Here is a 27,529-nt window from a genome sequence, read left to right as displayed (position 1 = left end):
TGGCTAAAAACCCTTTCTTTGCAGTTATTATGACAGTGGGTGGTAATGTATATAATTTCACATGATAAACTCTGTAAATGTTAGTGATTTTTAAATTCTCATTTCTGTGAAATGTAGTAATTTATAATGTAAAACACCACCACCCTGATATTTTGAAATTTATAATATACTCATAGGTTTCCAAATACACCTGTCAATAAAATGCATTTTGTGGACAGAATCAGAACTAAGAGTGTCATATGTACTGCAGCATTTTTGATAAGAACAAGAGGTGGGAGCACTCATTTAGGTATTGACAAACAGTGGGCAGTCCTAATGTTTAAATTACTATCTGATGGCCCCTTTCACCAGTGTTCACTTTGTGTGAAAGAGGGAAACCTGACAGCTCTGTTAGAAATTTTAATCAGCTCGACAGAATGTTTCTGAGTCTTCTCTTAAAAATGCATTTTTCATTCAAGAAAATCAGTGTGTTCACAATATTTTGTTCAACTCCTCAGTACTCCTTACATGACCTCTTTTTTCTTCTTCGTTTTCCCCTTATCTTACCAATTCTATTTTGGGTGAACTCAGTGAGCACTTTACGTGAAAGCAAAAAACGGATAGCATTTTCAAATACATCAAATTATGCCAAACGGGATGCAATTGGCTGCACATATTTTAAATGAGAAGTGACTATTAGCCTTGCAGTGTTTGACTTCAGATATAGATACGAAATAACTAAATTAATGTATTTTACTTCATACCAAAAGAGCTCAAAGAACTGTGATGATTAATAAACCCCCCACAAAGCCTATAGCATCCTTACATTCAATCAATGCTAAATTATGGAAACTAACAGAGAGGATCCGAGATGCAGGATGCTATGAGTCCTGTCTACCTTGTCTACCTCATTGACGGGTCCAGTCCGGGGGAGCCGGCCCCTCAGGCCAATAACAAGCCCTCCCATTAAGGACTATGTGCCTTTAATCCTACCATTACTGACCCGTGCTTCCCACAGGTTTCCCACAGGCCAAATCAAGAAAAGACAGGCCTTATACAAGTTTATGTCTTGCTCAAGGAGCAAAAATAAGCCCAGCTTCAACTGCTGTATAATTTTGGATTTAGTGGACTCTATCAACCAAAAATGTGAGTCCTCCTTGATAGCCACTTACCATGCTCACAGTATTTGAATATAAAGTTAGGACATCCAGTTAAAAGTAATGCCAGCCCTGGCCAGTGTGGCACAGTTGGTTGGAGCGTTGTCCCATGCTCTGGCCAGATTTTATCACGAAGGCACTCTTAATCCAAAGGGCCAGCTGATCATTCAGCTTACTCCATAAAAGCTAACCAAGAAAACTTAAAAATAATATTTGCAACGTGCTGGACAAATCTTTGATTTATTGCTTTCAGACGGTGGAGAAAATAAAGAATATTTCGAGACTTGCCTTCATTCTGAAGTGGGTGTAAAGTGCCCATGTTTCAGAAAGCAGCATGTCTTCGGAGAGTCCCAGTTTTCTTCAACCTTGGGATTTTGTTAAGGAAATGAAGCCAAGCAAATGCTCTCCCTCGACAAAGCGTTTGTTGGACAGTGAAGCACCTGAGTCCGGGAGAGACTGTCCTTGGCCCATTATTTTCATAGCGAAGACGCTGACGTTGAAATGCTGCCTTTTTCTCCGTTCAAACGATGCTTCGGGGGGGCCCGCCTTCTTCCTTCTGCATCGCTGGTGCTGCGGGCTGGGATTCCATCAGACGCCGCTTCCTGCAGGGTGCTCTCGACGGGGACATGCAGGGGAAGCGAGCCAGGCACGGGATGCCGCTGCATCGCCGGGGCCATGTCCCCCCACAGGGCCTCGTGCCCCGTGTCTGTGCCTGCAAGGGCAGGGCGCGTCCTCCCTCGCCTGGCAGCGCTGACGCAGGGCCGGCCAGAGGGGCGCCGCTCCACGCTCACCCTGCAGCTCGCAGCACAGCCATCTGGGGGCCAAACAGCGTGTGAATTTGGGATTTCTCTTGAGTTAGATAAAGGGCATAAGAGAGGGTTCAATATTACTGTTCTTTTTGCAAAACCAGTAAATTATATAATTTTTAAAACTCACGCTTCACTTGAATATGAATAAGTTGTTAGATTTTCACCACTAATTTGGTTTTTCTTTCTCCCGCCCCCCCCAGACAATTGTATTATAATTGGCAAGGGGACAAATGGCTAACGGAATTATGAAGCAATGAAGTCTTTTCAATAAAGACAAGCCAACAGTGCGGGTAGAAACCCACCTCCTTTATATTTATTTGAGATACGTAGTCATGGACATGCAAAAAAGCCAGTGATGGGAAATGATCTTTCTTTTTCTGATGAAGCTGGGGTTGACTATGGTTTCTCAGAAAAGTAATCTAACTAAGCCTTTCTTCAGGTGGCTTAAAGGTGGTTAAAAGTCTTTCTTGAAAAAAAGATGAAAAGCAAAATTAAAAACAAGACGCAATCTGCAAAAGTTTGACACAGACTTAATCAAGAGCATTCTGGCCTTTTTTACCTCAGGAAAGAAAGATTGAGTTTAGTTTAACAGATTTAAGATGAATTAAAAATTATTTCTATTTAAGCTAGGGTAAGACCAGTTAATTAAGCAACCCTGATGTTAATCTGTATTTTGTGAGCCACCTGATGATATCGGTATATGCAGGCTAAGAGGTTTCCGAATATTGACATTTAAAAAATATACCTGATTAAATTCAGGTTGTTTTAATTAGATTTTAATTGCATGATAGTTGGCAACACTCATTAATATCATTTGCAAGACTCTGTTTCTTGAAATTTAAGACATCAATTGCTAGACCCACTATTATTTTATGAACCACCAAGAAAGACAAAAGCTCTGCCAAGTAGATACGGCACAATCCGCGAAAGAAAATTGTGTATGATGCATGAATTGTTTACACAAACCTCTTACTGCGGATCGCGGTAGTTTCTCCTGACTTCGTGTGGCCCAGTGGATGTCAGGCAATTCTGCAGAATGTAACACAGCTTCATATACTCATGAATGTCCCCCTTTCTTTGATCCTATAAAGCACTTGGTTGCTTTGCAGGAAAATAGGAGGTTGTGGTGATTTTCTCAACAATGGACATTTGCTTCATTGCCTTCTGTCCCCATATTATTTTGAGTAAAGAGAAGCTCTCCTTTTAATACTGAAATATGTAATTTTTCAATGCATTTTAAATAGCAATTAATTCAACGAGGGGAGCACTGACTGTGTTCATATGCATAGTTACGACCCAGTTCATCCTAGTAGGAAGTGAAAACGATGACACCACGGTTGCCTAGTCAAAAACAACTATAGGCACCCTAGATTTTAAGGTGCACCCCTATTTCAGAGATTTAGAAATGTACTCCATAAAGTATGTCTTACGATAAACAAAAAAACTACTTATTTACTTTCTAAAAGTAAATATTCCCATAAGAAAAAATACATGCAGCCCATGAGTATATTTAGTAGTCTGGGAGCTTGGATGTGCAAAGGGAAGACCATAACCGAGCCTCTAGGGAGCTGAGTGCTCCAAAGCAAAGTGCCCCAGGGGAAGTGAACAGATTCCAGATCACTCCCTGTAACTCAAAGCCGTGCAGATAAGCCAACAGAAAAGAGCGATAATGTCCAGAAAAGATGGTCTATACTTTGCTAAAACTATTGGACTGAAAAAATAATTAAGGTGGAGAGAAAGCAACTGAGGGAGGCAGGGTGGCGAAGCAGTAATTACTTGTTACCAGCAAGCCCAGGCATCACAGTCGCTTGAGATGCATAGTCTAGGTCAGGGGTCGGCAAAGGTTTTCTGTAAAAGGCCAGAAGGTAAATATTGTAGGCTTTGCTGGCTACATATGTTCTCTGTCACATATTCTTCTTTGTTTTATTTTTCACCACCTTTTAAAAATGTGAAAATCATTCTTAGCTCAGGGCCTATAAGCAGAATCGTGGGCGAGACTTGGCTCTGCGGCCTCAGTTTGCAGACCTCGGTTTAGATCAGTGGCTGTCCATTTTTAGCATGCATCAGATCACCTGGAGGGTTTTTAAAGCAGATGCCACCCCCGGAGTTCCTGATTCAGGTCTGGGGTAGCACTTGAGCATCTGCATTTCTAACAGGTTTGATGCTGATGCCGCAGATCCGGGAAGCGCCTGTGGAAAATCACTGGCCTGGTGATACAATGCGGCTTGGGAGCAGTAACAGATTTAGCTTAAAATCCTTACCCTGTCTTTCATTCACCACCTATGAGAACTTGGCCAGCTTACTGAACTCCATTAAAACCTTAGCTTCGTTCTGCTACAGAATAGACAGAGAGAGAACCTTCCTTTTGTAAGCGCCTAAGAAGTATAAATAAGATAATATTTGTAGAGCACCTAGCACAGTGCTTGGCAGAGTGATTGCTGCGTAAATGTTAACCGTTACTTGTCGCACCAGGTGGGAAACCATTTGAGGAACTCAGAATGGAATAAAAAAACATTCTATTCTTTCACCCTATGTCAATTATTTGAGGCAAGAAAAATGATCACTGAGAAAGTTATACAGAAGGATAGATAGCAATGTGGGCATCCCTGAAAAGGAAAGATTTGATAATTCTTTCACATTTGGAAACGGGTGCTATTTTTCTAAAGATACTCATGGACTAAATGGCTACATTTGTTGTAGTCCATGAGCGAAGCTGTTCTAGAGGTGAGGCTTCTGGGAGGCTTTTCTGCAGTAGAAACGTGGGCCTCATTTCTGGTGACAGCACCCGCAATTAAGCAGCTGCTTAATTGTCCTAATGTTCCAGCCGCTCAGAGTGTGCCGGGCAGCCTCTGCTACCTTGTGCAGCTGTCAGACATTGGAAAGCGCCCTCAGGCCCTGCTTGGGGTTCATTCCTGCCGTGTGGCAATGCCAGGAGAGAAGTAAACAGATTGGCTATCAAAGGCGCCCTTGGGAGTTGTTGGAAGCTGACCCGTCTCCACCAAGACACAGATAAAAGGAGTGGGCTCCCTACATTAAGGAGCTGGCCTCTTCTCTAGTGTGTCTGGTACATAAAATGTGCTGACTGCAATCAGAGAATGAACAAAATTCCCCTAGCATCCAACGGATGGTACCTGTTTGGCAGATTGGCTTTAAAAACACTCACGGTAAAGCCAGTGAATCCATTGTCATTACCTTAGGCTCCTTCTGTCACAAGAATGTGCATCTTCTAAGGCAAGCTTTCTCTCAGCTAGGCAATGACCCGGGCATAAAGGACTACAGACTGGGCCAAATAGGCTTGGACATGTTTTAGGAATCTACAGGAAGATCTTGGCAAATTATTGAACTTCTATAAGCATCAGTTTCTTATGCAGTCTCTCATGTTTTAATCAATCTGGTGTCATGCTTTAATCTTGCCCTAGTAAAAGCCATCATCCAGAGTCTATTTTTTGAAAAGTAAATCATATCACTTCATTGCCCACTTAAAACCCTTCTGTGGCTTCCATGACACTTAGAATTTTATATTATTTCCTTATCAAGACCTGTAACATCAGATCACCTGGGAGCATAAACACAGGCCCTACTGCAGACCTTCTGAAGCAGTTACTGTTTTTTAACAAGGTCCCCAGGTAATTCATATGCACATTAAAATTTGAGAAGTGCTGGCCTATAGGGCCCTCCTGATCTCCTTATGAGTCTCCAACTTCAACAACTCCTTCGCTATACTCCAAATACTCTTTCGGTCCTAGAATGCAAGAAGCTTAGATCCTTTGCTCTCTGCCTAGAATACCCAGGCCCCAGATTAGCTGATGTAGAGGTCTTCCTTGAATATGAGCTTAAAACTGGCTTTCTCAGAAACACTATCTTTTTGTGTGTGTTTTTCTTGTCATATGCTCCTACCCACTAGAGTATAAGAACTATAAGAGCTGGAAATATCTTATTTATTACTCTATCCCTAGGATATAGGCCAGTGCCTGATATATAATATGTGATCAGTAAATAATTTTCAATAAATCAGGAAGTGATATTTTCCTCTTAAGATTGCATTGGGGATTAAATGATAAAGTATTTAAAAAACATTAGTATGTAGTGGTTGCTCACCCAGTGTTAGTTTCCAGCCCTTCCCTTTCTTCTTCCCCCTTTGCATATCTAGAACTGAGGTGCAATGGTGTCTAGATTGTACAGGCCCTCTCCGTAGTTGTCCAAAGCACTCTACACCATGATCTTGAGAGGGCCTCATAATTTTGTCATGCACTTGTTTCTATGAGCATCAGTTCCTTTTGAAATCACCTTGAACAATTTTCTCCAGTAGATGGGTCAGAAGCACATTTAGGAAGAAATGGTAAAGAGGAACTAGAGGCACTTAGGCTCCTAAGCAGAGATATAGTTGCACCCTTTAATTGCATCACAATGGTCCTAGTTCTTGTATAAGGAGAATCCTATCAGGAATATGCCTTGTAAGTGATCATTTAAATATAAGAATGTTTGAGTGCTGAGAGTGGAAACTTATTTAATTTATTTAATTTTTCTGAAGTTTTGGTTGTTAGAATATGGAACATATATAGCCAGTGATCTAGCCATAGTATTTGAAGTACTTCACTTTTGATATAGTAGAAAATATGAGGAAAATGCTGGAGGCTTAGGATTGAGGCAGTGAGTAAAGCTAGAGTGTCTGTGAAACTTCAGGAAATGGGTGAAGTGATGGGAAGATAAGAAATGGGGTATTCTTGTATTGGCAAGACCATAGGCTGTTGGAGTCAGATGAATATAGGTTGGAATTGTTTAGAAACTAGGTAACTGAAATATTACTTAATCCCTCTGGCCTTTAGCATTCTAATCTGTAAGAGGGAGAACATATTAATACCCAGCTCACAGAGCTGTAAGATGAGATCTGTGTGGATGAGCTTCGTGGTACACAGGGCAGGTACAACACCTGGCACACAGCAACCAATACACAGGAGCAATTGTTATGATTATAACAGAAGTAGACTAACGGAGCAACATTTTTTCTGCCTCTTCATAACAAATATAAGTAAGAATCTTTTAAATGCCTCCTACTTTCTTTTCTTATTCCCTCACACCGTCCTCTTCCTTCTACAGTTATCTTCTTTCTCTGGACAAACTTCTCCAGTGACTTGGTGGGTGGGTCAGAAACACAGTTAGAAATGGACATAGTGAAGAAGAGAAGGGACCACGCTGGCAGGTCCTTGCTGTGCCTTGTCCAGATGATAAAACCTAAGAATGCATTCCTGTCACCATACACAATTGGCTGCCCGTCGCAGTGGATGCTCCTGGAAACAACTGGAGAACGTCTATGAAAGTAATGAAGGAGGGTCATGAGACTAAATGGAAGAGTAATTTTATCTGCACTGGAATCACGTTTCTGTGCTTGCTATATTAACTTAAGGAACAGTCCTTCATTTTCCTGACAAACCAAAATAAGATTAATATTCCACTTGATATTGCTTGGAAAATTAAACCAAAGTAGAACACAGATGGGATAACTTAAACAGTATCAGAATAAGTATATAATTTATATACTGTAGGACAATGGACATTGATATTTTACTGCAGTAAAATATTTGATATTTTTCTCTCACCTAAGAAAATTTTATTATGTTGATAATTAATTAACCAAAGAATGTCAAAAATAAATTTAACTTTTCTCTGTGAGATTTTGTAAAGTTGTTTTTGTTTACTATAACTAGTAAATAATGAGAAAATATTCCAAACGTCTTCTCTTATTATCGCTCCTATCAGCTATTTAGAATACTTCATGTATTATTCCCCTAATAAGTTGACATAAATGTGGGCAAATCATCTGTCTCACTTTTTACAAAGAAATAACTGTACTAGATGTACCATTAAAATAATTTACTTTTAATCTGACTCTGTATTCTAGGGATTAAAAAAAAAAATGAAACAGCCATAGCATCTACTTTCAAGAAGTCGTTTGATACAGTGGTTTTAAAAGCGTGGTCTTGACCTCATAAGCTTTACCTGGGAACTTGATAGAAATGAAACTCCTTGGGCGTCATCCAAGACCTACTGAATCAGAAAGTCTTGAGGATGAAGGGCACCAATGTGCTTTGAGGACCACTGGCCTCATGTGTGAGCTAGAAGCATATAGATTCCAGCGCACTGGAATCAATACTTCAGTAATGGTATGCAGGACGTGACATGCAGACACAAGTGACATGGTTACTGGGAAAGCTAAGCAGGTTTCACATCTAAGATAACATTTAATCTGGGCTTGGAAGGATGAATAGGCCGCTTTCTAAGATCACCCTTAAAACCTGATGAGCTCTGAAACTGTTAGAGTTTTCAACACGACTGATGCCCAATGGATGTGGGGTAGAGCAAGTACATGTGGACTGGACGAAAGGGGCCACATACTAAACCTGACAAGCTCAGGGGAGGCCTGCGTGGTGGCCTCGCAAACTCAGAAACCAAAGATAACCACAAAGGATGTTCTGAAATTAAAGCTTTTTAACTAAAAGCAGTTTATGGCAGGTAGTCATGTCTTAGGCTAAGATTTTCCTTGACAAAAGTCAGTCTTAACTGAGCCTGTCTGTTGTGTTTTGCATCTAAGAAACATACCTTTGGAATGTCAGGGTAACTTCCCTTTTTCCAGACTCTTCAGGACACAACCAAGGCACCAGAACAGGGACTACGAATCCCCTCATTGTTATTTTTATCCTGTTAATTACTGACTGTTAACTATCCTGCACCCACCTATGTAAAAGAAATGTGTCTGTCATTTTACTTTTTATCCAATCCCAGAGCTTTCCCTGGTTTGCTTTCTCCCACCTCCCTAATCTATCACCAATGAATTTCATGTAACCCACTTACAATTTTCTTTTGATTGTAATGTATAAAATAAGGTGCAAAGCTGCCGTTCTCTCAATATCTCAATGTGCTGAAATTTTGCTTCCCAACAATTGTCGACAGTTTGGCTCAAATAAACTCACAAAAATTCTTTACAGGTTTGAATGTTTCTTACATTGACAGATAAACTAAGGAGTTAGATTTTGAAGACTTTTTATGTCAAGCTAATTAATGGTATAATTATATATATATATTTTTAGTTAGAAGGCTGTGGTACCAATCTGAACATGAGTTAAATAAAGAAGGTAGATATCAGTGGCAAGGATACCAGATAAAAACCTCATGCCAAAGTAAAAATGAATGTTAAAAAAGGCCTTAACTATGGGTGGCTAATGATTTTTTGTCACATCTTATTATGAAAATTTTCAAACAAAAAGCAAAGTTGAAAGAATTTTAAAGTGAGTACCCATATATCCACCCACTAGACATTACTATTAACATTTTACAACACTTGTTATATATCCATCCATCTGATGCCATTGTAATTAACCTAGTTATTAATAATAGGAAAGGAGAAAAGGGAAGGCCTAAAATTACAGGCATGCCATTCTGGCAGCTTCCCCAGGGTGCTAGAACTTTATACTCCCTGGGGTCAGCAAAGGGAAGATAGATACATGCCCAATAAAGTTGGGGTGCCTAGCAAAGGTACTTGGGTCTCACTCACACCTGGGAACAGGTCATTGGCCAGAACGGGCATGGCCTGAAGGGCACAAAATTTGAGATGCTTAATTCCCTAAACAAAGGAGTTTGCTCTCTTCTACTCTTGGTTGCTCTTGGCTCTCTTGGTGCTCTTGGCTCTTTTGGGACTCTTGTTGCAGGAGGTGCACTCTTGGCTCCCCTTAATTCACCCACATGGCCCAGGGATATAATTCCATGCAAATAGAAATCACTCATCCTTCCGTGCAAGTCTCAGAGAATACTTTTTCTTGAGATATTATAAGGACTCCATCCCCAGCACTCAGTGGGGAAAGGGATAGCTTGACTTCCCCAATAAAACATCCATCTATCTATTGAACCATTAATCCATTTAATTTTTATTCATTTCAAAGTAAATTTCAAACATCATTTGTTATCTCACTGTATATATCATCAGGCATGATATTCACCATAGTTCAATATTTGATACCTTTGTACCTCTTCAGGTAACATTTATGTAGTGCACAAATCTTAAATGTACGTTTGACAAATGCCTATACTTATTTAACCTCCATCAAGATATAAAACATTCCCCTCAGTTCAGAAAAATCATCTCATACCACTTCCTGTCAATTCCCATGCCCACTCCCAGAGGCAAATACTGTTCTGATTCTCTTTTGACCATAGAATTGTCTTGGCTATTCTAGGATTTCATATAAATAAAATTATGCAATATACACTCTTTTGTGAAAGGTTTGTCACACTCAGCATAATCGTTTTTTGAGAGTCACCCATGCCATTGTGCATACCATTAGCACATTTCTTTTTATTGCACAGTAATATTCCTCTGCATGAATAAATATATCACAGTTTGATTGTCCATTCTCCTACTGATGAGAAGTTGAGCTCTTTCCAGGGGTTGGTTAGTATTAACAATACTGCTATGAGCACTCTTGGGCATGTTCTTTTTCTTTCTTTCTTTTTTTTAACATGTGTTGATTTCTCTTGAGTCAATACCTAGGGGTGGGATTTTAGGATCATAGGGTAAGTATATGTTCAGTTTTATGAAAAACTTCCAAATAGGTTTTCAAAGTGGTTGCCCTCTATTTACATTTCCACTGAAGTTACCCCACATTCTCCCTAGTTTTGCAGTTGCCAGCCTTTTAAATTTTAGCCATTCTGATGGATCTGTACCGGTATCTATTTGTGGTTTTAATGTACATTTTCTTGATTAGTGATATCGATCCCTTTTTCATGTGCTCATTAGTCATTTGTATATCTGATTTTGTGAAGTGTCTTTTCAAATCTTTTACTCATTTCTACTGAATATTTTGTCTGTTGTTAGTTGTAGAAGTTCATCATATATACTGGACACTGGTTGTTTGTCAGATATGTTTGGTAATGTCCAATAATTTGAAAATAAGCCTGTATAACAAAACATAGTATTGGCTGCCTACAGTGTATTGAGAATTCTGAGACTGCAGAAAGATTGAGCAGGAAAGTACACATGATTAACTACCAATCCTGTGTGGAGGCTAGAAAAAATTAATATTTTCCCTTCCACCTTCTAAGTTCTTCTAGCTGGACTAATAATCAAATTAACTGAGGCAGATTAACAGAAGAAAATAGAAATTGTAATACATGACCATGGGGAACTCACATAAATATAAAAAATGCAAAGACAGTGAGGCAACATTGGGTATATATTATATTTTTGCACAAAGGAGAAGGGGGTTGGGATATTAAATTTCAGGAGTGAGAATGGATGACTTACAGGTAGTTGAGGAAGAGCAGAACATACATGGCAGGCAAATTCTTGCTAGGAAACTCAGAAACAAAGGGACTCAGGGGGTGTCTAACTAACAGGCCCCTGTCTGAAGCCCTCTTATTTACCATTTTTAATTCAAATTAGGCTGAGTGAACATCCTGACAATTCCTTCCTGAAGGTTTTTCTATCTGAATATCTTGGATGGAAAAGGGGGAGGGCCAAAGGTTCTTTCCGAGTCTTACTTCTTAATAGACAACTTAAAATCAGTATCCTCAAAAAGCAGCTTAAGGGTAGCAACACTGTTGTCCCCTTCACCTTACATGGGTACAGAATAGAAAGTAAATATATTTTTTAATATTCTTGCCCTTAACAAACACATACCAGTGCAGACAATGTGCCTTAGTCAGTCTGCGCTCCTGTAACAGAATACTAGAGACTGGGTGGCTTACACAAAAGCATTTATTTCTCATAGCTCTAGAGGCTAGGAAGTCCAAGATCAAGGCAACAGAAGATTGAATAGCTGGTGAGGGTTTACTTTCTGGTTCATAGATGCCACCTTCTCACTGTGACCTCACCTGGTACAAGGAGCCAACTAGCTCTCTAAGGTCTCTTTTATAAGAACACTAATCCCATTCAGGAGGGCTCCACCCTCTTTACCTAAGCCCCTCTCAAAGGCCCCACCTTCCACAGCCATCACACTGAGCATTGAGTTTGATGGTATTAAACTTTGGGACGATAACAGAATGGAAACAAATTTCTGGACCTAGCTAGTTTGGCTCAGTGGTTAGAGTGTCATCCCGAGGACTGAAGGGCCCCAGGTTGAATTCCGGCCAAGGGCACTTACCTCGGTTGCAGGCTCGATCTCCGGCCCTGGTCGAGGCATGTGTGGGAGGCAGCCAATTAATGTGTCTCTCTCACACCAATGTTTCTCTCTCTCTCTCTCTTTCTCCTTTCTATTCTCTCTGAAAAGCAGTGAAAAAAAATATCTGCTGAGAATTAAAAAAAAAAAAATTCTGAATGTGATCACAACGTAGACGATGGGAATGAAGGAGATGGAATAGTTGAGTATGGTTTTAGATTGCCAGCTTACGTGGTTGGGTGGAGTTAATTATAACTATAAGAAATAGAGAAGAGAAAGGAAATAGAATGAGTTTGATTTGAGAGTTGTTATATTTTGCAATCAATTTGGACGTGTGTGTGCAGATGTCTAATGGAGATTTGGACACAAAGGTCTAGAACTCCTGATAGGTAGGCTATTCCACACCTCAGCTGATGGATTAGGAAATGAATGTCCTAGAGAGGAAGAGTATCTTGATCAAAATCCTAATGGCAGATCCAGGTGTAGAATCCAGGGCTCTTCCTTCCTTGGCTTTTCCCTACCACTCCGGGCACTCAGAGATGTCATTCCCACATCTGAAGTCACAATTTTAGTGTAGGAACAAAACTTTATTTGGCAAACATTTAAATCTTTTCTCTAAACAGCAGCACACCAAAGGAAACTACCAGATGCTTTCTACAGTTCATTAGCTGCTTTAATGCCAGCTGCTGAGTTTGCTCACCTGTGGCGATTAGAGGTCCAGGTTGTTTCAAATGATGCCAGGTGTAGTTCAAAGTTATTTGCCTCTTTAATCTTTTGCTCTTTAAAAGAGAGTAAGATTTAGATGCCAATATGGTGTAGCTTAATTGAGTACCTGATATCAAACAAGCTTGCCAAAAACAGATGTTTGCTAAAGCAGATGCAAAAGTGAGATAAACACCATAATGGCTGTGATCTTTTGTGGAAGCATATTGGCTCCACTCATGGAGGCAGCATGGAGCTGTGAAGCCCCATCTATTTTCATTCTGATTCAAATGCTGACAATTTAACACCCACTTTTCTCGTGAAAGTCTTGAAGTCCACTCTAGTGCTCATGTAGAAGCAAATGATTTGACTTTTAAAATAACAATAATACACTTAAGGAATTATATTTCTTCATCACTATATCACCAATTGTCTGAATTTCGCTATTATAATATTCGCATCCCAAAATAGACTTAACAAATATTTAAATACCAACTATGGACTATGAACTGTCCTAAGTGTTGGAATATAGCAATAAACAAAAAAGAAAGAAAAATATCTAATATCATGGGGGTTTACCTTCTAGTGGATGGTAAGTAATATGTTTATAGCAATTATTCTGTGTTGGTCATGTCCTAAGTATTTACATGTGCTGCATTAACTCATTCAATCTTTCCCACACTTTAGTGCTTCATTATACAGATAAAGAAACTTAAGCCCAAAGAGGTTAAGTAACACACCCAAGGTCAGAGAGCTAGTAAATAGCAGGGCTAGAGTATGAAGTCAGACCCTTGGTTTTCCTTTCTACTCTATCTATACTCATTTCCATGGGGATTTCATCGAACCCCATGCCTTTAAATAACATTTATGTGGTGATAAGCCCCCAAATTTATATCTCACAAGTTTTTCTCCTGAATATATCCCATTGCCTATCCAATATTTCCCCTTTGATTTCTAATAAATTTCAGTTTAAAATGTACCAGCTTGATAGCCTGATATCCCCTGGACCCCAACACTTCTCTAATTGTGATCTTTCTATCTCAATTGATGGCATCTCCATCTTCTTAGTCACTCGGCCTACAAATCTCTCATTCTAACACGACCCACACACATCTTGGTCCTACATTCACAAGTTTCTGACAATTCCCACCAGGCCTACTGCTACCACCCTAGTGTGAGCCACATCATCTCCTGAGTTACTGCAGTGGCCTCCTAACTTTCTCTGCTTCCAATCTTGCCTCCATATCACTGCCAGATAACACTTCTAAAGTTTTAAAAATTTATCTCATATTTCTTCAGTCTTCTGCTCAGATCCTTCTAACCACTCCCTACTCCCCAGTGACTCTGAAGTCCTCTGTGATCACTCTGCCTTAGCAACACTGGCCTCTCCCTCCACTGAACAGCCAGGCTTCCACCTTAGGGCCTTGGTCCTGTCTCCGTCCTCTACATGAATGTCTTTCCCCAGATATCTTGCACCAGCTTTAAGCCTTCGTTCAAATGTCACTTTCTCAAAGAGGGTCTACCATGAGCTTGGTATTCAAAATTATGACATCCTCTTCGGTCACTTTTTCTATCCCTGCTCTATTTTTTTTTTCTATGACACTCCTCCCCCCATTACTTTAGAAAAGACCTCTTCATTTTCTAAGAAAATAATTTATTTATATTTTATCTATCTTATTATTTTGTTCAGCTTCTTCTAGAATGTAAGCCCCAGGAGACAGCAATTTTTTTGTAAGCCCCAGGAGACAGCAGTTTTACTCATTAATGTATCATGATAACATACAACAGTGTCTGATACACAATAGCTGTTCACTAAATTATTCTTTGTGTGAATTTAAAAAGGGTCATTTATAAAAAGTTAGGGGGAGCATCATTCCAAAGTTAGAGAACAATAAAAGTAAAGAACTTAGGTGGGTATGAACTTGGCATCCTCATGAGATTGAAAGGTCAGTGTGGTTGCAGCCCAGTGACCGGGGAAAGAGAGATGAAGTTGTGTTGCAGGATCTCAAAAAAACCAAGATCGCGGGGGGCCTTTATAACCAAGGTAAGAAGCTTGGACTTTTCTAAGTGTTGTGTGAATCATTTGAGGGTCTTAAGAAGGGTAATTTATATGGAGGCAACATTTGAAGCAGACTAGTGAGATTTTTAAAAGTAAAACTATTTTAGAAAACTATTTTGCATTAGCTACTAATGTTGAATGTGAGTATATCCTAAATTCTGCAAGTCCATGCTTAGTTACATAAAAAAAAAAATGTGTTAACCCATGCACTAAAAAGACAGGCATAAGAAGTTTATGACATCATTATTTATAATAGACAAACACTAGAATCAGCCCAAATACTCTCAACAGCAAATCGTGCCATACTCACACAATGGAATATAATGAAGACCCTGAACTCCAACCACATGAAACCACATGAATGAATCTTACACACATATTCTTAAATAAAGAACCTGGATACAGAGTAATAATATTTACGGTAGTCTCCAAAAATGGCCCTTAAAAACTAGGCCTCTAGGAATTCACATTTATATAGTTGCCAACAGCAGTGAATATGAGTTCCCTTATGACTAACCCTAACAGTAAATGTGGTGAAGGTGACATGTGCTGTCTAAGGCTGAGCTTTAAGAAGGCTCAGGAGTTTCTAATTTTGTATACTTGGGAGCTTTGAGCCACATATAATGCCAAATCTGCTACCTGGCTGAAGAAACTGCTTGAAGAGGTCATTTGCAGATGCCACATGGAGAAGAGGGGCCCTGAGACTACCTGGAGAGGGAGATACCAGATGTCTTAGGTGTGCCAGCTGCCATCTGACTGTTAGCACCTGAGGGAGCCAAGGCAAGAGTCATCCCCTGAGTCCAGTCAACCTGCAGAATCATGAGAGACAATTAATTGTTGATTTAAGCCACTAAGTTTTTGGATAGTTTGTTGGAAGCAATAAATAATAAAAACATAAATTGGAAGCAAGTCACTACTGTTGCAAAGGCCTAAAGATGTGTCATTAGCTTTGCGAATGGGCAACATACTGAGGCCAAAAGGCCACAAGGTGACTGTCACAGGAGGCCTCAGGACAGGAAAGAAATTTTCAATGGGGCTGCAGTGATGCTGACCCATAGAACACGAGGACACAGAGTTTGTCAGCACTGTTATCGGCAGTAGCAGGGAAAATGGAAAACATACCTAATAAACTTTGTACATTTGGCTAAGAAAATTTTCAGGCACAATGTTAGAAGTGCCAACTGTTTTCCTTTAGCTGCATTTACCAAACTATAAATATAAAAAAGATAAACTAAATTAGGATCTGTTCAGTTTTCCAGCAGACAGAGGAAACAGTTCCAAGCCAGGACCTTCTGGGTCCCTAGCTAAAGACCTCAGAGGAAATATTAAATTCATAATTCCTCAAGTAAAATGTGGTTTTAGGGTCAAGATCTCAAGAGTCTTAGTTAAGTTCTCAAAGCACTAAGGAGGTCTTTTATAGACCCTTTCAGCTAGATGTAAGGGCTTTTAAATTTTCAAGGTGTTGCTTTATAGCACCTGACTCTTGACCCAACGTGGAGAGGGACCTGTCTTGAAGAGATATGTGGGTCTGGCTTTTGTCTAATAGAGAAAATTATATTTGGAATCACAAAGAAGCTGACAGAGTTTTAAAAGAAATTATACCATTCTGGATTGAAAAAGTGAGAGGCCTTTCAAAATGAGAAAAGGCCTATGGGCCCCTAAATCACAGGAAGCGGGCTGAGAAAGCTATGAAATAGGTTATTCCTTATGGAAAATGAAGAATGTCTCAGAGACTGGGGCCAAACGCTTTGAGGGGGAGCCAAAAGTCACGGATAATGACTTCTGGGGAACAGGGTGATTCTTTATCAGGAACTGGCAATGTGTTCCTGGCTGCAGTTCAGATCTGTTAGGGAAGAGTGACTGCTCTTTGTCTCCTGTTTTCCTCCTTTTGCACCTCAGTGGTTACTGTGGTTCTCTTGTCCCTCTCTCACCACTGTATGTTGGGCGATGGTTGGGAAAGGGGGCAACTATCAGCTCTGCAGTTCACATATCTTCACATTGAAAGGACTCGTACCCAAAGAGCTTTATCCACACGCAGGCCTAATGTGGAAGACAAGATCCTAGAATCCAAGCCTTAGTCCCATGCTGTACTAGAATGAGATTTGGGGGAGCAGTGGGGAGGCTGGGTACGGCGGGTGTATTTTACATGAGATTGTTACACGAGTCTTCGGGATCCACATGGAAGACTGGTATCTAAACTCCAAAGACGGCTCCCTGGTGAAGTCATCCCCACATTCACACTCCTGTGCAGTCATTTTCAGGACCTCTTTCTCTGATTATTCCTTTAGCTACCATCCTGTTCTTGATTTATAGATGTGATATCATCTTGAGTCTGTCTAAAGATACTATTTGAGTCACTTTTATTTAAAAGGATGTACTCCTCTCTTACTCTGAATTAACTCGTTTTACTTATAAGCATTGTTTCTCTCTCTCCATTATTTCTCTTTAATGTTGTAATCTTTCCTCAAATAACGGGTGATGTTAGGTTGTCTATTTTATATTTAATGGTTAGACAGTAACAAGGCTGACTGAAAACATAGATGGAGCTTGTGAAACAGCAAGACTTCATTCTAAGATCACAGTTGTTCCCAGCTCAAGACATTTGGACTTGTTCCTTCTACCTGAAACTCCCCGGCCGGAGACTGTCTTGCTCAGTTTCTTCTGGTCATTCAAATGTCCCTTCAAATGTGTCATATTCCACAATGCCTTCCCTGACAAAGTATTTAATGTTACCTACCGCTATTGTTACCGGGAAACCCCGGTGGGGCTCGGGCTGCCTGTCGCTGTGTCCAATTCAGCGAGGCAGGGTTGAGTCATATGAGGCCTTTATCGAGAAGGCCGGCCAACCAAGAAGACAGGGAGCATCCGAGCCTCCGAAACCCGGCATAAGGAATGGCCTGAGGGGTAGGGTTTTACAGGGAGATGGGGTAAAGTAGGCTGGGAACGGAATGCAGCTACGTGCAGGCCCGAAGGTCCCCAGGTGTCAGCTATTGTTCTTGGGCATCTGGCGATGTCTCCATACGATGATATCTTGACTCCTGGCTGGGCCGGCCTGACCGTGCCTGTTCACAGGTACATTGTTCTCAGCTGCATCACTTCTTTACTTGCTTCATCCAGGACCAAGAGGAGTGTACAGGGGCAAAGGCCTAGGAAAAAAAACGTAAACTCCTGCTCCCATAAGTATATGTGTTCTATAATTTATAAGTAACATAATTATATTTCAGATTAATTCAGGTGCCCAATCTTTGGAAATTATAAGTACCCCTATCACTATCATTGCCCACATATCCCCTCTATCTCTCTACATGATATTCTTGTTAGGATTGATCACCACATTAAGTGATCCTGTTGGTTTGTTAACTTTATTTGTTTATTTGCTTGGCTGTCTCTTGCACTGGAAAATAAACCTGTGAGAACAGGGATCTCATCTACTTTCTTCACCACGGTGTCCTGAACACTTAGAACAAGGCAGTGCATATTGCAGGTTCTTAACAAGTATTTGTTGAGAGAATTAATGATTAAAAACCCAGTCACACATCTTGATTGGGACGTCTCACATATGTATTTTAACTCTGACCATACAGTAATCCCTCTCGGTACCATTAACGCACCTTTAAGGAAGTGACTTTAAAATGTCGTAATAGACACTGTTGACATCTGCCGTTGAACTCTCTCCTTATGGCATTACTACTGGATCACAGAAATCCAAGCTGAGGAGACTATTTTCAGCAGATTTTTTTTTAAAAGAAAGATGATTTCATACTGCGGAGTGAAATCTCTAAGATAGAGCAGAAGGAGGCAATGAAGAGAAGAGCATGAGAATTAGGTCAGAACACCTGAGTTTGAGCCAGAGTTTTGTCATTTATTCGTGCTGTGACATTATTCAAGTAGCTTAAATTCTTTGAGACAAAATCTTTACATGTAATTTGAGACTAATGATACACACACAGTTGAAGTTCTGTGTGAAATACTCACATAGGCATGTCATGAAGTAGAGGCTTAATGAATAACCCCCTTTCCCCTGCACTATAATTTATAGTTAGAGAGCAATGCTTTTGTGCCTAATTTCAACCCCTCCTGCTGCTTGGTCTCTGTTGTGAATGTGGTAATAGTAGCCACCTGCTAAAAATAATGCTGCAGAAGTTTTATATTTCATACAAATTTTAGGATGATTTGTTCTCTTTCTATGAAAAATACCATTGGGATTTTTATAGGAATTGCATTAACTCTGCAGATTGCTTTGGATACTATGGACATTTTAACAATATTCTTCTAATCTGTGAGCACAGAGTATCTTTTCTTTCGTTTTTGTCATCTTCAATTTTTTTCATCAATGTCTTATAGTTCTCTGGGTAATTAAAAATGAAATTTGTTTTCTTGATTTCTTCTTCTGATAGGTCGTTATTAGTATATACAAATCTGTATTGCATGCAGATTTCTGTACATTGATTTTTTTTTTTTTATCCTGCAACTTTACTGAGTTCACTTATTGGTCCTAACAGTTTTTTGGTGGAGTCTTTAGGGTTTTCTATATATAATATCACATCATCTACAAATAGTGACAGTTTTATTTTTTCCTTTCCAATCTGAATGCCTTTTATTTCTATAGCCACATTTGCAACAACATGGATGGACTTTGAGGGCATTCTACTAAGTGAAATAAGTCAGACAGAGAAAGACAAATACTGAATTATCTCACTTATATGTGAAATCTAAAAATTAAAAAAAGCAAACCAAGAAAAACAAGCTTGTACATACAGAGATACAGAGAACAGACTGGTGGCTGCCAGAGGCAGGGGGTGGGGTGAAATAGATAAAGTGATTCAAAAGGTTCAAAGTTTTAATTATAAAATTAATAAGCCATGAATGTATTGTATAGTATGGTGACAATAGCTAATAATACTGTATTGCATGTTTGAAAGTTGCTAAGAGAGTAAATCTTAAAACTACACATCAAAAGAAAAAAACTCTTGTAACTATTTAGGCTTACAAATGTGTTAACTAGACTTATTATGGTGAACATTTCATAACATATGTACAAATATCAAATTATTATCTTGTACATCTGAAACTAATATAATGTTGTATGTCAACTATACCTCAATAAAAAAAGTTTTACATTAATAAACCAAGTCTTGTTGGAATATAGCCATGCCCACTGTTTTTCATATTATCTATGGTATGGCTGCCTTTATACTATAACATCCGAATTGAGTAGTTGTAAGAAAGACTACATAAAAGCTTAAAATATTTAGTTCCAACCTTTTAGAAAAAAAATTGTGGACTCTTGTTGTAATCCACTGTGAAGCTAATTTTAAAGAAAATATAAAATTTAAAACAGAATTTCTCTTTTATAAAAGTAACTTTCTTTAAAAACAAAAGGGGAGGGCAAACATGTATAGAAGTCTTAGGTCACTGACATGCAAAAAAATTCTCATTTAAAAGCCAATTCATATATGAAAAAATGCTCAAAGTCACCAATTATCAGAGAGATGAAAATTAAAACCACAATGAAGTATCACTTCACACCTGTCAGAATGTCTACCACCAACAAATCAACAAATGACAAGTGCTGGCGAGGGTGTGGAGAAAGGGGGGCCCTAGTGCACTGCTGGTGGGAATGCAGACTGGGGCAGCCACTATGGAAAACAGTATGGAGCTTCCTCAAAAAATTAAAAATTGAATTGCCATTTGACCCAGTGATCCCACTTCTAAGAGTATATCCTAAGAAACCTGAAACATCATTCAGAAAGAACGTATGCACCCCTATGTTCATAGCAGCACAATTTACAATAGCCAAGATCTGGAAACAGCCCAAGTGCCCATCAGCAGATGAGTGGATAAAAAGCTGTGGGACTTATACACCATGGAATACTATGCAGCTGTAAAGAAGAAGGATCTCTTACCCTTTGGGACAGCATGGAGGGACCTGGAGAATATTATGTTAAGCAAAGTAAGCCAGGCAGAGAAAGACAAATATTACATGATCTCACTCATATGTGGAGTATAATAAACAAAATAAACTGATGAACAAAATAGATCCAGAGACATAGAAGCATGGAACAGACTGAGGGGTCTCAGAGGGAAGGTGGAGCGGGGGGAGTGGCTGGGGAGAGATTAATCAAAGAACTTATATGCTTATATGCATAACCTATGGACACAGACATTGGTATGGGGAAGGCCTGGTGGTGGGGTGGATGTGGGGTGGAGGGGATCAATGAGGGGGGAAAGGGAACATCTGTAACACTTTCAACAATAAAGATAAAAAATAAGTAAATAAAAGCCAATTCAGAAAAATCTTTAATTTTTCCTATCCATAAACACAATATATGCTTCCACTTATTTGTATTTTCTTCAATTTCTTCAGTGTCTCATAATTTTCCAAGTACGGGTCTTTTACATTCTTGGTTAAATTTATTCCTAGGTTATTTTATTTTTTTTGAAGCCATTAAAAGAATTGTGCATGGGATTGTTTCCTTAGTTTCCCTTTCTGATAGTTCATTACTGGTGTATAAAAATGCAACTGATTTCTGGATATTTGTGTTGTATCCTGCTCCTTTACTGAATTCACTTATCAGTTCTAGTAGTTTTTTGGTGGAATCTTTAGGGCTGTCTATATACAGTATCATGCAATCTGCAAATAATGACAGTTTTATTTCCTCCTTTCCAATTTGTCTGCCTTTCATTTCTTCTCTTCTGATTGCTGTGGTTAGGACGCCCAGCACTATGCTGGATAAGAGTAGATGAGTGGATAAAAAAGCTGTGGTACATTGACAAAAGGGAATACTACATGGCTGTAAAAAAAAAAAAGAAAAAAAAAGAAAAAGAAATCTTACCCTTTGGGACAGCATGGATAGACCTGGAGAGCATTATGCTAAGTGAAATAAGCCAGTCAGAGAAAGACAAGCACCACATGATTTCACTTATTTGTGGAATCTAATGAACAAAATGAACTAACAAAATAGAGACAGACTTATAGATGGAGAGTAGGCTGACAGCTGTTGGGCATGAGGTGGGGGCTTGGAGAGGTTGAACAAAAAAGGAAAAAAGAAAAAAACCTCATGGATAGCCCTGGTCGGTGTGGCTCAGTTGGCTGGGCATTGTCCCGGGCACCTCCATCCCCAGTCAAGGGCACATAGCCTGGGTTTCAAGCTGGGTCTCCGGTAAGGGGCATGCAGGAGGCAGCCAGTTGATGCTGTGCTCTCACATCGATGTCTCTCTTTCCCCCTCTCGCTTCCTCTCTCTCATAAAATCAATGAACTAGTCTATAAAAACTCAGAACACTCATGGACCCGGACAACAGTGTGGTTGGGGGGAGGTGGAGGGGGGTATGGGGGACAAATGGTGACGGAAGGAGACTTGACTTGGGGCGGTGAACACACAATACAGTGTTCAGATGATGTGTTGTGGAATTGTGCACCTGAAACCTGTAGAATTTGGTTAACCAGTGTCACCCCAATAAATTCAATAAAACAGAAAAAAAAATCTTTAAAACTGCAGCTATTCAAAGGAAGAAATATTTTCTGTATAGAACAGTGGCTCACAACTGGGAGTGATTTTCATCCCAGTGGGAGTTTGGCAATGTCTGCAGGTAATTTAGTTGTGTTGTTACAACTGGGCATCAGAGTGCTACTGGCATCCAGTGGGTGGAGGCCAAGGATGCTACTAAACACACTTTAATGCACAGGACAGCCCCCAACAGCAAAGGATTACTCAGTACTAAGTGTTAATGGTGCCCAGGCTGAGGCTGAGAAACCCTGGTTTAAAAGGAGCTATATACATGATTAAATAGCGCCTTCGGAATCTGTCCTTTCTCGTGTGGGTTCCAAAACTTTTACACATGCTGACTGGCTCTCCGAGGGTAAGCCAGAACATTCGCCCGAATAAGTCAGCCTTCTGTTTATGACTTACTGGCAAGTAAAAGCCCTATGATTATTTCTCACAAGGACGCAGATGTTTTTGTTGTTCTCACAGCCCCTCTTCGCAGGTGCAGATAGTTGCGCCTTCCCAGGCTCCCAGAGCCCGCCAGCGCCCGAGCCCCTCTAAGGAACGCCCGCAGGCCTGGCGCCGCCCACCCTGGAAGGGCCCGGGCCTCGGTGGGCAGCTGCCAGCCAGCGCCAGCCAGCGCCGCCTTCTCCCCGTTGCAGGTTGTTCCTAAGCACAGGCTACGCTCTGTGTTTCCTCTAACCAGGCGGCAGAGGGGATGGGGAGCAGGGAGCGCGCTCGGCGAAAACTGACGACAGTGTCTTATTCCCGAAACAGCGTTCAGACACCTGAGAAATGCTCTGGGGAGAACGTAATAGTTGCAACGAGCGTTTATTATAGATCATTTTCCCTGCAGAAGAGCAAATTGACAAGTGAACAAGTTAGTGCCTCCTCGATGATTTTGTTGTTAAAAATGTTTTCATGCAAAGGCCGTGCTATCAAAAGATCTCTGTGAACACAACAGGTGCATAGTAAGCCCAGAGCCTTTCTTACTCTGCCTGTGAGTACATTCCAACTCCTGTGCTTCAGTGCCAAACCTGATTCATCTTTAAATGCAATATTCTATGGTTGTGATAGAAAATAGTATCTCACTCTGAGTCTATTGTCTTCTTTAATGGCACCCATATTAATCAAATAGAACGTTTAACAGCCCGAAGTTATTTAAGTTCCCGCGGTTAACTCGACGCCCCCTTCCTATATGTAATCACTTGCACAAACAGAAGTGCAGCCAAGCACGCCTGGGTTACATACAGAGCTCGGACTGGTTTACTGTATTAGTCAGGGTTCTGCACAGAAACAGAACAGATCGAAGATTAATAGGCCCATCCAACTATTGTCTCTTTATTGATCTACAAGGTGTCCCCCAGAAGTGTATACACACTTTAATAGTTGATAGCTCAATTTTTAAAAAATTTATCTTTATTGTTGAAAGTATTACAAATGTCCCCCTTTTGCCCTCATTGATCCCATCCATCCTGCACCCCACCCCCCAAGCCTTCACCACACTATTGTCTGTGTCCCTGGGTTATGCATATATGCATATAAGTTCTTAGGTCAATCTCTCTTCACCCACCCCTGCCTTCCCTCTGATATTCGTCAGTCTATTCTATGCTTCTATGTCTCTGGCTCTATTTTGTTCATCAGTTTATTTTGTTCATTAGATTCCACATATGAGTAAAATCATGTCACACTTGTCCACAGACATCTTGGAATTCCCTATTGTTTTACTTTTAAATTTTGCCCATTTAAAGGGTGAAAATGGCATCAAAGTGTTGTTTTGATTTCACTCTTCTAATTGTTCATGATATTTCACATTCTTCCTGCATTTAGGTCAATTGTACTCCCTTCTACAAAATTTCTTTTCCTTTCACTCATTGATCTATTAAGTATTTTACTATTGCTTCACTTATTTGCAGGAGTTCTTCACTGTATTCTGGGTATAAATGTTTCATTGATTATATACGATGTGAATATGTTCCTCCAATGTGAGTTTTCTTTTCCACTTTCTCTGTGTGTTTTTAATTTTTTTCTTATTTTATAAAAAGTTTTATTGTTTCCATTTTGTCTGAGGTATGGGAGAGAGCTCCAAGGTGGTCAAAAGGATGCCTAGTGGTTTCAGGTAGAGGCTCAAGCAGAAGCCAAACACCAGGGGGATGTTGGGGAGCCTCTCAAAGGCTTCTGAGATTCAAAGACTCCTAGTTGCGCTTGAAGATGAGCCTTTCGAAGAGATGTTTACGCAGCTCAGCCTGGGGGCCGGCCAACCTGCAGAGGTGAGTGAGTTGGTCGCCCATCTTCTTGATGAGTTTCACCTCCTCATTTAGGAACTGGTTTTCCAGGAAGGCACAGAGGTGAGGGCCTGTAAGGGTAGAATCCAGGGCATGTAGGTTCAAAGGGCCTGGTTCAGGTTCTTCTCTGTTCCATGGTGTCCTGAGTTTTACCCCCACTCGTCTTGGGGAGGCTTCAGCAGGTCCTGGAAATGAATGCAGACACTGTGCTGGTTTTGCATCCTCAAGAGATGTTTGGTGTCCTCACACTTCTGCTTGGCCAACTCTTGGAAGAAGTGGTCCATACTCTTCAGAGCCACATCGTCGGTGGAAATAGAAGCCCAGAGAGAGGTAGGTGTAGGAAGCCCACAGGTGCAGGTTGACCAGGTGGTTGACAGCGGCTTCCACCTCAGTGGAATAATTCTGATGAATTTGGGAGATCATGGTTGCTTGCCAATAAGAAGGTAAGCTTAAAAAAGGTTTTGGCTGGTCTCAGAGGTGGAGGATGTCTGAGATGGTTCTGAAGGTCATGAAAAGAGGTAGGATGGTGGTCGAAGGCTAGATAAAGGGGCGACCCAGGGTCTGTTCCATTCAAACACTGTGAAAACAAGAGACAGATCTGGGAGACTGTCAGGGGCACTGCCCTCTGTGGTTCTGAAAATGAACAGAATTTCATGTAAATAAATGCACCAGCATTTTTCTTCATGTCTTATACTTTTTGTGTCTTGTTAAGAAATCCTTCCCTGACCTAAGATCACAAAGATTTTATTCTCTATTTTTCTCTAAAAGTTTTATAGTTTTGCCTTGTATATTTAAACTTTTAGACCACCTGGGATGTGTGTTGGTTATGATATGAGCTAGAGGTTTGATTTAATTTTTCTATGTGAATGTTATAAGGATCAGTTGAAAAGCTTTAGTTTTAAAATCATGAAATGTAATGATTTTGGGGTCAAAAGACAAAACATGAGGGAATTTAACTAATATTTAAAACTGAGAGATGGTAATCCTTTGAAATTTGTTAAGACATGTGTGATGGCCCAGGGTATTACAATTTCAACCCTATTTTGTGTCCTTGAAGAGTAAAGCATTCTGCAGCAATTAGGTAAAGTGTTCTAAACATGTTGTTAAATGTGTTGTTCAAATGTTCCACATCCATATGGATCTTTTATCTGTTTGATCCATCAATTATTGAGTGAAGTGTCTAAAAATATATTTTACTCTGTTTGTTGATTTTCCTATTTTACCTCTTAGTTCTGTCAATTTTATTGGCATATGTATTACCTATTATATATATTTAATTATGTATATATACATATATACATATATACATATATACATATATAACCTTTCTTACTGAGTGCAGGTTTACAATTTTACTATCTTAAGGTGAACTGAGCATTTTATAATTATGAAAATGACTTTTTCAACATCTAGTAATGCTCTTTGCCTAAATATCTATTTTCTGTAATATGAATATAGCTAAATTTTTGGTGTAGCATTTATTCAATATATCTATTTTTCTACCTGGTGGTCAGAGGTTAGAGAAAGGGGTGACCCAGGGTCTGTTCGATTCAAACACTGTGAAAACAAGAGACAGATCTGGGGGACTGTCAGGGGCACTTTTACTTCCATCTTTCCATATTTTTATATTATAAACACATTTTCATATAAATAACATACAGATAAACCTTTTCCCACAGTCTGACAATCTCTTCTTTGAACTTGACCTTTAAATTCATTTTCCTTTATTATAATTACAGATACAGTTGGATTTATTTCTAGCAACATTTTGTGTTTTCCTTTGCCCAGCATTTTCTGTTTCTTTTTCTTTATTGTTTTGAATTAAGTGACTACCATGTTTTTTATTGCACTTTTGCCCTGCGACTTTGGTTATTTTTATTTATAGCTCAATGCTCATGCATTCCTTTATCCTGGGCTGAGGTAGGGTCCGTCCAGATATGTTCTGCATTGTTTTTAATACGCACCCAAAGGATCTCACCCACGAAGCAGTGCAGGAAACTTTTTATAGTAGTATAATTTTAAAAATTATAGTCTGTGGTTATCAATCCTTAGGAGAAGCTATTATTTTTGGCCCACCTGAGCAATACCGAGACAGAAAAACTTCCTCCGCGAAATCTTCGAGCAGAAGGTGAGTGTTTTTTGTTGTTTTTCACTAGCCCACCATTTTAGAACAGCGCAGCTCCCTGTGAGCTCTGGCTTTATGCGGGACCCACTTCCCTGTGGACCTCTCGTCCCAAGCCAGTGGGTGTCAAAGCACCTTGTTCAGTGAGCGCCTCCTGGGTTTACGCCTCCTTCCTCCCTCTCCCACCCCATCGCCGGGCTTCTGCAGGGCCCGCACATGCTTCCTTTACTACGGCTTCCAGTCCCTCTTACTCTCTTCATTAAGCTGTCTATTGTGGCCTTCATTTCGAGCTCTTCTTTATAAGGGCATTTTCAGGTTTTGTCTTCTACCACAGTGCTGGAGATAGAGGTCTTGGCCTACTAATTTTTGTAGGATTCCCCCTCGCCCTTCAGATCTCAGCACAAGAGCTCCATGCTCAGTGATGTGTTTCTTCATTCCTACTATCTGCTATCACAGTACTCTGTAAGCTTGGCACTTCATATTGTCCCGCAATTTGTAATTACACATTATTGTTCAATTCTGATTCATCTTTGTCCCTCCCACAATTTATTCAGCTTCATCACTGAACGAAACGTATATTTTGCTTTTTCATGATGGTCACAGAAGCCGGCCCGGTTCCAGGCACAAAGCTTATGCTCAGTAAATATTTGATGAATGAATGAATGAATATGAAAAACGTGGAGAAAGATGATAAAAAATTAACAACTATCATTCAAGTGTTGGAATGTAGGCTCTGTAATATAAGATGAAAAAAATTGGAGCTGAATTTAAGAAAAAAGTGAA

General features: G+C 39.9%; 1 pseudogene; it reads right to left on the bottom strand.

Annotated features, from left to right (window-relative positions):
- Nucleotides 1–24,534: 24,534 nt before the first annotated feature.
- Nucleotides 24,535–25,047, bottom strand: LOC107532913 (ferritin light chain pseudogene; annotated as a pseudogene).
- Between the last annotated feature and the right edge of the window lie 2,482 nt (nucleotides 25,048–27,529).

This window comes from Miniopterus natalensis, chromosome 11 (genome assembly GCF_054644295.1).
Source record: "Miniopterus natalensis isolate mMinNat1 chromosome 11, mMinNat1.hap1, whole genome shotgun sequence".
NCBI classification, from domain to species: domain Eukaryota; kingdom Metazoa; phylum Chordata; class Mammalia; order Chiroptera; family Miniopteridae; genus Miniopterus; species Miniopterus natalensis.
This window is presented reverse-complemented; position numbering and strand designations above follow the sequence as displayed.